The following is a 12739-nucleotide window of genomic DNA, read 5'->3' as shown; positions in this document are numbered from 1 at the left end:
AGTAAATCAGAATTGCATGCAGGGGAAAAAAAAAAAAAAGGCACAGTGGCAAACAGAAACAAGACTGTTTCAACACATTTAAATATTACCATTCCTTAGGCTCAAGCCTGACTGCCACCAAGACACCCAGCCCCAGTGCCCTGGCTCCCTCCCTCCTGCCACACACCACCTGCCTCCAGGTATCTGTACTGCCACATGACAAACACAGGAAAGAAGGAAACACATGTTATCCTCTGCTGGGTTTTTCTTTTTAAATAAAGATCACCAAATGTAGGATTTCTAAACTGAACGGCGTTGAGCTGCCCTCCATGTATAGTACCCTGCCAGAAGGGTGATCTTCAGAGCTTTCTTCACTCAGCATGTGTAACTATTGCCTTGAGATTCCTTTCTTTGCGTACTGCCAAGAGTCCTAATTTTAGAGTGTTTTGTAAGAGTTATTACAACTTAGTACAAACATAATGAGCAACACTGTTAGTTTTCCCAAAAAGATCTTGAATTTATATCAGTATTAAGACATCAGTGTGAGGACCCTTCTTATAATACCCATTAATTTGCTTAAAGAACAAATATAAAATTTATCCTAAAGTTCATTAGGATAGCATCAGTGACTATTCAACTCTGTTCACAATTATAAAACCCAGAAGCCTAGCCTCTTGATTTTTAACTTTTTTTTAAACCTAAAAATATTTTCTCATTCACAGGCACCACTTTCAGGCTCACTCTTCCCGAGCTGCTGCCTATAAAAAAGTTTACATCACCTCAGACCATTTTCCTTTCATTCCCCAAGAAATTGTTACAGTATAAGCTACAAAAATGAATTTCTAACACTTTAGATTTCATGTTAACTCAAGGTCCAAGGCCTCTGTTCAAATACCCTGCAATAAGCTGTAGTTTAGATCCCTGGGACCATCTAAACCCAGTTGTATTCTTCCCCATAATTAGGCTTATTGTTTCACATTGCTGATGTCTTCAACATGCAGCCATACCGAATCGGTTTGCACCAGCTGGGTGACACATCTGGAACCTCTCTTTTAGCTAGTTCCACTAAACAGCACAGGAAGAGATTCAAAGCGATGCCCATCAGCAACGAGGAGTAAGATCTGCTGATCTCTTCACCGTAACTGCCACAACTAAACGAAGGTAGCAGCAGAACTACAACCTGAAAGCAGTAGTGACATTACTGCTTCAAGGAGAAAGGGAATTATGACCCACTTGCTTACTGAAGTAGGAGCCCTAAAATTTTCATTGTTATCTCTGAAATTACGTGGTTTTAATCATCTGCTTATACTATATCCTTCCACTAGGTGACCACTAATTACAATGTTTTCAGAAGGTATGTAATGATTTTCAGAATCAAGAGTGATTTAGCTAAGAAAACAAATGTTGATAACATAAGCACCCCATTACAGCCTTCGATTTGACCTGATCCTGCTACAAACTTCCTGTGTAACCGTGGGCAAATGACTTAATCTGAAACCCACAAAAAGCAGGTCCCGGCTATCATTCAAAGCAGGATCTAGTTCTAGGAAGCTGACCAGAAGGCAGCCTATCTACCAAACAGATACAGTACCTCACATGAGTACGGTGAGCGCAATTAGAGATTGTCCTAGCAGAAATGCCCCATTATTAAAACAAATTAAGATTCAGTAATTGAGAGTGATCTTTCATTTACTGCCACTGAAAATTCTGCTTTGGAAATGTAACAGATGACAATGCTGTAGCAGGCTCATCTATCCTTGCCTAGACAAAAAGAAATGCTTCTAAAACAACCCCACACATTAACTACACTCATCTTCTCTTTCACATTAAAGACATACTTCTTTCACTATGCCAGTTCGATCTCCCACCTTGCACAGCCCTTTGCTCACATGCCGCAGCCCCTTCGCTGCCATCGCTCGTGAGCTGGCCCCTCTGCCAGGACTGCAGCTCCCCGAGCATCGCTCATGCCACGGAAGCAGCTGAACTAGTTTCCCCGTCCACGAGTTAATAGCAAACAGACATTTAAGACAAACAGTCCTGTGGACCAGAAGCAGATAGGAGGGATGAAAAAGTTAACCCCAAACTTTCTTTCACTCTGACTAAGATAATATTTACTTAAAGGGTAATCAACTAGAAGTAGTCAAGGCTTTTCTCAAGCCAAAATGAGCTCAAAGTAACAAATTTTCTTCTTTGCATTTTATAGTCGTTTTTACCTTTGATAAATAATGAGGTGGATTTTTTAAACACTAATACTTACAAAGAGTGATACCAACATCCGTTAAGTTTGTATGTGTTCAGCTTCAATGAAAGTCATAACCATCAGTCCAACTGTCCTGAAAATACACACTAAATAAACAAAACCGACAAATTCCTCTTCAGTTGTGTAACATGCTCTAACCACTTGAAACACAAAGGACTATAGTATAGAAAAATGGGCGTTTATCACCCCAATTTGTGCCGAATAGGCTATTCACGCAGGCACCGATGTTTTCATTTAGGCTAACTGCCACCTTTTCAAGACTACTGTTTTTTTTAAACGGTATTTTAATTCCTTCCTCCCACAAAGTTTAAAGAAGGAAACACAAAGATACTAGTTTCTTAAGTGGTTTACAACTATGCTTTTAAAATAGATCAGTTCTTGGGAGAGGGCAACAGAAGTGACCCACAGAAGGGCTGTCGTCTTTTGAAATTATTCCTAGTGCTGGCAGACATCATCACACACGACCAGCTTCCCGTTTTACGCAAGCAGCCCCTTCAATTTGTGCTCAACTTCTGCACGTGGATTTATCACAGTTTTCAGGAAACAGGATGTACACTGCAACACAATCAAGTATGAGACATTTACTTTTTCAGAAATACAAATAAGACAGAAAGATACCAGTTAATTTGATTATGTAGACCACATAATGATCAAATCATTACTCATAAGAGAAAGACCAAGAATGACTAATGACATATTATACAACCTGCTAAGTACTATCCCTTTGACTATAAAAATACAGGGCACAGAAGTATTTTTTTTAGATCAGCCACGTTGCAGTCAGTAGGCAGAGTGAGTCATCGTCCAACTCACGAAACTGCCGCTTTTCTAAAGCCTCCTACTTGCTCCCCACACTGTTTAGGGAACTCTGTGCTGGCAGTCAGCAAATGTTACTAGTAGTTTATCAATCTTCTGAAGAATCTGTAAAAGCACACAAAAATCCACTGGGTTTTTCTGTATCATAAATAAAAATAGCTCAGTCCTCCCTCCGGGTAATTCAATGAAAACTCACCACTGAAGCAGCCTACCGCCGGCTAACCACAGCCTTCTGCACCTCGGCAGATCCGCTACCGTCTGCTGTTCCACTGAACAGTTAACCAGTCAAGAGTGAATTAAAGCTAACGACTGCACAAGCAAGGACTGAGCCTGAGTAAGACGTTGAAATGAAAGTTCCCATTTTACCTTTACCGCACACATTTTCTGAACCGATTACCAAACTAAAATCTACCTCTGTTTTAAGCCACCATCTTCTGGAATTTGTAACGCGTTTATAAACACATCATGCTATCGCAAGGTTGTTTTTATATACACACATACATATATATTCATATATAGATATAAAAATGCTTGCTGAAAACAGTGCTTTTATCAACGTTTGCACTGGCCATACGACAACACGAGAACCACCGTGTCTTTTTTCTCGACACAGTGAACTTCGCCACTGTCAGGCTGATCCAATATGGCACTGAATTAGCCAGAGAAAGAGATACTCATCATACAGAAGCCAGGTGTGTGCATCCTGCCTGCCTAGCCAAGGGCACCGGTTCTTCCAAATCCTGAAACTCAAGCAGCCTCTCCTCAACCTATTTTCTTCGGGTGTCTCAAGCTACTTCCGAAAAGCGTTCTGTCACTTATTCCACAAAAGGTGCTCGAGGGTACAGGGGAGCCTGCGGGCGCCCTGGCAGCAGGAGCCAGCGGTACCTGCCCCCACGTCTCCCGGCACGGCGGCTGCAAAGCGGCGCCGAATCCCCCGCGGGGAGCCGCCGGCGAGGCCCCGCCGGCACCGAATTCAGCAGCAAAACTTCCGCAGACTTCGGAGAGGCCGGGCTCCCCCCCCGCCCCCGCGCCGGCCGGGCCCGCCGGCAGCCGCCAGCCCGCAGCCGTCCCGGCAAAGGACATCCTTCCTCCCGCCGCCCCTCCGGGACGAGCCAGCCTCACTCGCCGGCGCCGCCCCTCCCGCACACCCCCTCCAGGCACCGGCGACCGCTCAGGGAGAGGAGACCCCCCCCCGCCGCAGCAGAGTGGGGGGGGAGGGGGGGGGGGGAAAGAGCAGTCCGGCCCCGGCCGCACCGCGGCCCCCGGCCCCGGCGGCGCCCTGCCCCGGCGCCCCGCAGCGCGGCGGAGCCCTACCTTCAAACGCCCTTCAGGGTGCGGCCGCCGCCCCCGGCCCCGCGGGCCCCGCTCCGGCGGGAGGGGCGACCCGCAGGACCCGGCGCGGCGCCGCCCGGGCCGCAGCCGTTGGCCGTGGGCAGCGCCCGCCTCGCGGCGCCGCGCGGCCGCCCCCGCCTGCCCCGTCAGCGGCCGCTCGCCCCCCCCAGCCCCGGGGCCGCCGCTGCCCCCGGGCCGCAGCCGCCGCACTGCGGAGAGGCCGGGCCGGGCCCCGGCGGAGCGGAGCGGGCCGGGGAGGGGGGGCGCCGCCGCCGGCCGGCGGGAGGGAACAAAGCGCCTTTGTGCGGCGGGGCCGGGCCCGCGCGTGCGGCCCGAGACCCCCCCCCCCGCCCCGCCGCCTCACCGGACACCCCACCGCACTCACGGGCCTTCCCAGGCTCATCGGGGGCTGCGCTGCTCACACGGCCGGGCCCCGCGGCCCCGCCACCGGCTCCCGCCCGGCGCCCGCCCGCCTCGCCGCAGTTGCCGCTGCCGCAGCCGCCGCCATGTAACCCGGCGCGGAGGGCAGGGAGGGGCGGGCCCGACGGAGGCTCCGCCTCCCAGGGGCGGGGCGAGGCCGTGGCCGGGCCCGGGGCGGGCCTCAGGGAAGGGGGGCGGGCGGGCAGGCCAGCAGCGCCCGGCCGTGCTAGCCCCAGCGCCGTCGGGGGCTCCGGGCGGGGGGCGCGGCCACCCCCGAGGCCTGCCCGCGCTCTCGAGCCCGGAGGAGCACCCAACCCCCTTCCCCCAGCGGGGCTGGCCCGGGGGGCCAGGGCGGGACACCCTCAGGCTGAGCGTGTCACCTCACAGCCTAGGGCTGTCTTCGTGGGACACGGCAGCTCCCCGTAGGGCCGGTTAGCGGGAGTTTAACAGAGTCTCAAATGTCCAGTTGAGTCAAACACTTCAAAGAAATGGGCCTAGCGGAGCTGTGTGCGGAGGTGACACCAAAGCGACGCGAGCTAGAGGCCTACAGGCACTAATGGCGGCCCTCTAGTACAGCGTTAATAGGCAAACCTTCAGTTATGATTGCTGCTTCCTCCTCCGATTTGATCTCCGCTGACTCCCGCCTGCCTTTGAATCCTGCGTTTGACCTGAGCCCTGGCGGTGCCTCACTCGGAAGGCCTAGGGCTTGGGTTCTTCAGCATTCCCCTCGGCCACAACACAGCACACCAAAGGAAACCCCCCAGGCAGAGAAGGGAGTGGGAATGCGGCTTTTCTGCAGCTGGGAGGATGTGCGGAGGAGAGCCAGGCCGGTTCTCCGTGCTCTGGTTACTGGTCCTGCGATGGCCGAGGAAGGGGAGGAGCGGGACAGGGAGGCCCAGCATCAGGCAAGCACTGATCCTGCTGATGTCAGCGTGTGGCGCTCCGAACAACGACAGCCAGGGAAGTGGTCGTGTGGGCCCAGCGCAACCCTCCAGGCTTTAAGCATCCCTCATGGTAGAGAAACAAAAACACAGTTGGAAAGCAGCAGGTGGGAACAATGGTGGCCGGCTTGCCTTCTCCAAAGGGGACATTTTGGCTCTGCAGTCTTTGGGTCACGGGGGACCTGAATGTTCTCACCACAGTCATCTACAAATCACTTGCCATTGCCATCACCTCTGTAAACACCAGAAAGGATTTCTCTCGTGCTATTGCATCTCCCTTAGCGGACATTGGCAGAGACAGTAAAAGTCTGCTTTTTCCTGAAAACCACAACTGATACAACAAAATAAAGCAAAATAGTTAAAACATTTTTTCTCCCCGTGAGAATTTTCTACAACAGTCTTAGTGGGGAGAGAGAGGCGTGAAAACACCAGGCCTGTGGGTATCAGAAGAGCCTTATGCTTCCACCAACACAGTTTTAGTACAACTCTCAAGACAGGGTGCGCTTCCCCTAGGTCCCTCATATGCCTTTTCAGTGCAGGATGACTCGAAGATAAAACAATTAATACTCATTTTTACTAGTTAAAAAGAGGTTATTTATAGTTAGTACTAGGATAGAAGTTACATTGCATAGGGCTCTACGGCCTGCTCTGCTGCCATCTGGACAGAAGCATCCAATTGACCCTTGCACTTTTAAATCACAGAACTTCATTGTTTTAATAAACGTATCATACATCAATGCCCAAGGAGCTCCATACCCAGCTTCTCTGAAGTTATTAAAATAACTTTTAAAACCCCTTCAATTATGAAGCCAAGGATTAACTGTTTTAATTTAGTCAGATGCATTGCTAACTCTGACATTGCTCCCACTAGCAGGAGAGGTGACTTGGGCATTTGATAGTACAGCGCACATACAGAAGAGCCAGTAACTAAACTGACACTTTACAATATTTGCTAATTTATAGGCAGCTAACCCTGCTGCCAGCAGTGGAGAAAAGTCAGAAACAAAGTTGCAGTTGTTTTGCCCACTGAGTAAAACAGAGTTGGAAGATTACAGCACTGGCTGCTCCAGAAGGCCTGTATTTAAATACAGTCTATAAAAGAAACTGCAGGAGTGCGTATTTGGAAGAGGTGATGTTAGGACGGCAACCAGAGCCAAGCCACAGAGGAGTATTTACTTGCATTAAAGGAAGAGATTTGGGACACAAAAAAGGCAGGAGCAGCAGTGGTTGTATGTCTAAATCCAGAGCTATTTAGTTAATTAAAGAATCCTTCCACCCATACAAGGTATTTTCATTATGAGAGACAAAAGAGGAAGCTGATCCTAGGGTACCGCAGTAAGAAAAAATTTTATATTACAGACTTGCAACAGCATCTGGAGAGCCAGTTGTAATCCTGTGTCCATGGGGACTCTCTGCCTTGTACCCTCATTGCCATTTCAGCCAGGTGGAGAAGCACATCCATGGAGTTCGCTCTGCAGCAGCACAGGCTGTTTGAAAAATAGTTGAACACACACAGAGGAGGCTTACAGTAAGTGGCAAGCTTCCTTGCCTGGGTAGCACACGCTCAGTCATAAGTCTCACATAGTGCAGAAATACCACCATTTTTCTGGGTGGCCAATTAATAAATCAAGAGCTACTTACTTTTTTTTCCCCCCCTCCCCTCCAAATTCTTTTCTGCCATTCTAAGAGAATAGTCTGTGGTAGGATCTAGTGAATGAGATCCTTCAATCTAGGTGAAAATCACGCAACAAGGAAGAGCATGGTGCAGGAATGTTCTTCAGCCTCACTATTTATAGAATTATGATGCATGCGAGAGAGTTGCTCAGAATTTCTGTGTCACATGGCAATTTATAGCAACCTAATCCAGAAAATTGCTAATCTGTTCTCAGATTTTTAATACCCTATTGATTAGGCTATAAATTACTGTGTGAAATTGTTTCCCCATTCCCCACAAGAATGCAATTACATAGCATGTAGATGATATGCTATAAGATACCAACCCATTCTAAAACATTTGCAGATACTAACTGTCAGTAAAATGCAGAGTAAGAAAAGAACTGGACTTCGAAGGTCATAAAGACCGGCAGTTCAAAAATAATTAGAACTGAAGCAACAATTAATTTATTATATCCAAGTTCAAAAAGATCAAACAGTAAATTGCAATGTAACATTTCAGTCCTGCATGTGAGTTGTTACTTGTGGCATAAAAGGGAATGAAGTATTTTTAAGTGCCCACACCCATCACGATTGGCAAAGGGAAGAAAGATTTGGAGATGGTTTGAAAAGGTTGCCCAAGGTGACTTGGCAGTTCCAGGCTTTTGTCTGTTTCACCGCTTTCCTTTTTCTGTGGGAAATCTGTGTTTTCTGGTGTTATGCAGCACTCTCTAACGATTCCAGGTATTTTTAGAAGAGGCTTAACTTTAAGTGTGTACCTCACATCAGTCAGCCTCCACCCTCACTGAAGATTAACGTATCTAAGGTGATACCCGGTTCTTGGCCTGTCCTGCAGGATCAATCCCCTGAGCAGCCGAATTTGCTAAGACATGCAGGGGAACACTCTGACAGCAGACAGTACCTGAGGCGCCCGCCACATGGCTCCTGCTTGGCCGACACATCTTCCCAGAGGAAGGGAAATGTACCCTAGGATACATTTTTAAGGACTGACCATGCTTCTTTCCAAAGTCTAGGATTCATTTGGCATGGGGATAGGGATGAGTTTAGAGAGAAAATCCAACTTACTAAAAGGGGATGTGGAGAAGTTCAAGAAACAGTTTCTGCTGCCTCCTTGGCCTGTTCCTGCTTACCTATGTTCTGCAGGGTCATCTGGGCCCTGAAGTGCAATTTGATTTTCCTGGCACAGCTCCCGAGAGTTTCTAATAGTTTGTCTGGGTCTCCTGTAACTGCTGCCTTCTCCAATTAGCTTAGTTCTCTGCAGGTGTTAAGCAAAGCCTTTACAAATCACTTGCTCTTACAGTTTCATAGTGCTGACGTTCAGCACAAACAGTCCAGACAAATTTCAGTTTCACTGACAACCCAACAGCTCAGGCAGCTTCACTTCTCAGGCACCTCCATTTCCTGGAAGAGGTCAGACTACACCTTTCCATACTGGATGTAGGGTTTTTTAATTTGTTCTTTTTAACATAGACACATTTTCCTAACAAATGCTCTCTGGGTTTGCAGAACTTTAAAGTTTTCCCAATAAATCTTAAAGTAGACTTCATGCCAGCATTATTAGCAGGTAACCACAGAGAAGTTGCCGTCTTAAAAACTTCTAACAATTTTTTGTGTCAAAATCCTCTTTTAGTTAAAGTCTACTTGCTGGTAGCCAAAGCTACCTGGGCACAGACAGCATGCTATTACCTCATTTGAACTCTCTTGGTGGAACTGACTTTGCTAGAGCAAGCTTTGTACCACCTACATTCTGATCAGGAAAGAAGCTATCACAATATTAGGGGACTTAGAAGAAAGGAAAAAAGCAGACCATAAGATCTTCATCCCTGTGTGAAACAATAGAAAGACTGGAAAAGAACAGACCGTTAACAGAGACCAATTCAAACTAAAGGCAAAGTACAAAGGGTAAATGAAGGTGGAAAAAGAAATCACAGAAGATGTTTAACTTTGAGGTTAGAAATAAATGGGTTCTGTGACATACTTTGGAAATTCTGTGAATCTGCAGGAAAAAAGTCATTAAACACTTAAAACAGAACAAGTCATTCTTCCCCCTTGGTAGATCACAAGCAATCTAGGACACTTCGGTACAGCTAGCTGCATGCAGGCTCTCTGCTTAATATCACATGTTTTTATTAAGTCAGGCAATTCCACTGCCTACTTTTCCTATGTCTTAACCAACACTTAGCACAGGGGACAGAGCAGCTGCCTAAAGCAGGAGTTGGCAAAGCCATGGCAATACCGGGAGAAGAGGAAAGCTTAGAAAAGTTGCCTTGTAACTGGGTCACCACTGAAAGCATCAGCCCTCTGTATGTGAAATTCACTTGTAGGGCTGAAGCTCTCCCAGATTTCTCAGCCTTTCATTAATTCCTTGTTAGTTAACCTTGCATAGAGATAGCTATCAGTATTTTACACACAGATAGCAAACATGTAGAAAAAGTTACCAAGGTAAGCAGTTAAGGCAGTATGCGTTAAGTTTAATCACCTTTTAAAGGATGACTAGTACCAACATTTTCACACTTGGGTGCTCCAAGTGACCTGAGTTGCTTCTAACTTCCCAGCATGGGACACTGGAGGTGTGCTGGAGCCAGGATGTAGATCCAGTCAGTGGGTGAATCTACAGCTGAAAAAACATTCTACAGAAAGAGGAACCGGGCTGCTGTGACAAGGAAAAGCATAGGATGAAGTGGAAACAAGAAGCACCAAATGTTTTTTTCCCCAGCACTTCAGGTACAAGAGAATTCCATGTGTGACAGTTCTCCCCCATTCAGACCTGCATGAAGGCATTTCTCTCCTCCCAACCTCCAAGACCTCAAGTGAAGTAGTTAGGAGAACGCATCTGACCACCGAAGTGGCACCAGAGCAACTGTCTAAGGCATCTCTGTGCTAGTTACCGCACTGGCTGCAGTACTGCTAGGGTTGTAAGGCAGCATATTACTGTACAGATATTATTTAAATATCTGTAAAACCATGAGTACTCCAGTGTGGAGAGATGCCCTGGAAGCAGGGTGGGCTGCTCTCAGCAAAAAATGGATTTGGTTTTGGATCCCTGCTGGAAAATATATCAGCTCTTGAGCAGAAGTTATAAAGGCCTGATGATGAATTTATGTGGAGCATTTATATGTTTTTGTAGAACTATTGCATTTAATTGCAGAATTAGACATATTGCCATGTAGAACTGTTCTTGTTCATTCCTACAGAACAGGAAACCTTCCTACATGCAGCATTTTGATTGCTATTGCATTACAGAGATAAAGCCTCTGCTGTGCAATTGTAAATACAGCTGGTGCTGCAGAGCTTGTCATTTACACAGAAAAAAAGAATCAGACTAACATTCGCTAACATTTTCACCAACACCAGAATCCTCTTGAAATACATTTACAGAGGGTGAAGCTCAATACAAATACACGGGCATCAGCTAATACACTGCTTTAGCAGCCTGAGGCTACACGACTTTTACATGTCAAATAGCAACAAACGTTAGCTACAAGCTTACAAGGGGAGAAGGGAAGCGCAGTGAGTTGAGGCATTTCAAACACTTTCAAATATTATTTTGCAATAAACTACATATGAACGGCATGGCCAGAAGTGAATTGTTGTCAGCCATCAAGAAGATGATCCATTGCTGCTATGAGAAATTTGGGGGTCGGAAAAGTGATATTAATTGGTCGTAGCAGAAGAGTCTCAGACCTCTGCTGATACTTAGATTTGTACCCTGCAGAGGCCTTCATGAGCAGGCCACAGATTCCAATCCCGCCTAGGCCATCTGCAGCACTCTGGTACTTCTTACGGTGAAAACAGGATGAAACAAGCTGGGTTGGGAGACACATTAAGAAATCATGTCTTTGTGACTGCTCAGGCAAAGGCCGTCCCCCATTCACTTTGCCCTGCACACAGTGGTCTCCAGTGTGCCCAGAGCTCACAGATGCAGCTGTTTCATAAGCAAGCAGCATACTGGATGGCTAAAGATAAAGAGGCAAGAAGCACAGTGCCAGCAGAGTCGAGGCAGGCCAGTGGGAAGCTGATGTGAGTGCTGTTGCTCAGGGTGCGTTTTTGTCTGTGGCCAACATGCTTTTTCACGATTCCCAAAGTAGCACTTATCATAAACAGCAGATTGACTGGGAAGCACACTGCTTCACTTAATGCCTCCTACTGTCCCTGTCAGACTCCTACCCCAGACAGTCTCTTGAAGTTAAAGATGGAAAACCTAAGAAATATCAAAAAGTAGAATCTTTTTATAAAACATCTACAATCAAATTATATGACAAATATTCAGCATTGCAAAAGCTACCTTGACTTACTTTTGCTATATCTTCAGACATCAAAACCCAAAGTTTTTGTTTTGCTAACAAACAGATTTTGGAACCACCTCCTCTCCCTTAATTACCTCCTCAATACAGCGTTAATACTCTGTAACTTTTTCTCAGTGCATGTTGCACCATCTATTTCTAAAGATTTCCACTACAAATGTATAGGACTATTCAATACCCCATATTCCCCAACCCCATTATATCTTAGCTTTCATTAAGATTTTCTAAGACATTTCAGGTTTTCTCCACAGTTTTGAGACACTTGCTGGGAGGGAATACATTTCCAAACTATTTGTTTTCTCATGAAAACTGGGTTTTGCCTGTGTGCCAGAATCAGCAGACATTTTATAAATAGCTTTGGACAGATGACAGGAAATGATGCAACATCTCAGGCCACTCCACAGAGGGCAACTGTCTGAAGTGCTCAGGGAAGAGGGACTTGTACCATTGACTACTACACAGGGGAAAAAATGCACAGAAGCATCATTTACTACAGAGGGTATCAGACTTCTGGAACACAAGATCTCTATCTTATTACAGCTCAAGTAAGAAGGCCATTTGCTTGCAACTACACTACAATGAAAAATAGAAAAATTAAATTTTCCTTTGAAGAAGAAAAACTGACCAGAATTGTCTAAATTTGCTTTGTCTTTTACTCTCAAGGAGGAGCTTTCACCTCCTAACATGCTATAAATGCCAACACATGCATTGGACATTCTGCAGGCTCTGATGGTGCCCAAACAGTGGGATCATCTTCTTACCCTGGTATTTCCCATCAGCTTCAGCAAAGGCTCTTCCAACCCAAACTGCTTTAAATGGGCTCCAATAATAGCTGCTTAGAGGTTAATCTGTGTCTATTCATCTGATCCCAAGAACTATCTGTTCCTTTTTGCAATAGTAATACAGAATGGAGCATCAACTCACTGTCTCGTTTTGTTTCTGTCAGCTTCCATGAAGATAAAGCACAGTAATTTAACCCCAAATAAATGCTTTATTTGGAATAGAGGCAGACT

General features: G+C 46.5%; 1 protein-coding gene across 3 annotated transcripts in view; it reads right to left on the bottom strand.

The window, feature by feature from the left end:
* Positions 1-12739, bottom strand: part of MAPK6 (mitogen-activated protein kinase 6) — a 31154-nt gene that overhangs the window by 10596 nt on the left and 7819 nt on the right. The window contains exon 1 of one of the 3 annotated variants that reach the window (XM_074880001.1): positions 4773-4903. The exons of 1 other annotated variant lie outside the window; for it this stretch is intronic. The gene's annotated coding sequence lies outside the window, so the exon portion shown is untranslated. Of the gene's footprint in view, positions 1-2236; positions 2252-4772; positions 4904-12739 lie in introns of those variants that run through there. One more of the 3 variants, XM_074880003.1, reaches the window with a different exon arrangement.

Source organism: Strix uralensis, chromosome 11 (genome assembly GCF_047716275.1).
Source record: "Strix uralensis isolate ZFMK-TIS-50842 chromosome 11, bStrUra1, whole genome shotgun sequence".
Lineage (NCBI taxonomy): Eukaryota > Metazoa > Chordata > Aves > Strigiformes > Strigidae > Strix > Strix uralensis.
This window is presented reverse-complemented; position numbering and strand designations above follow the sequence as displayed.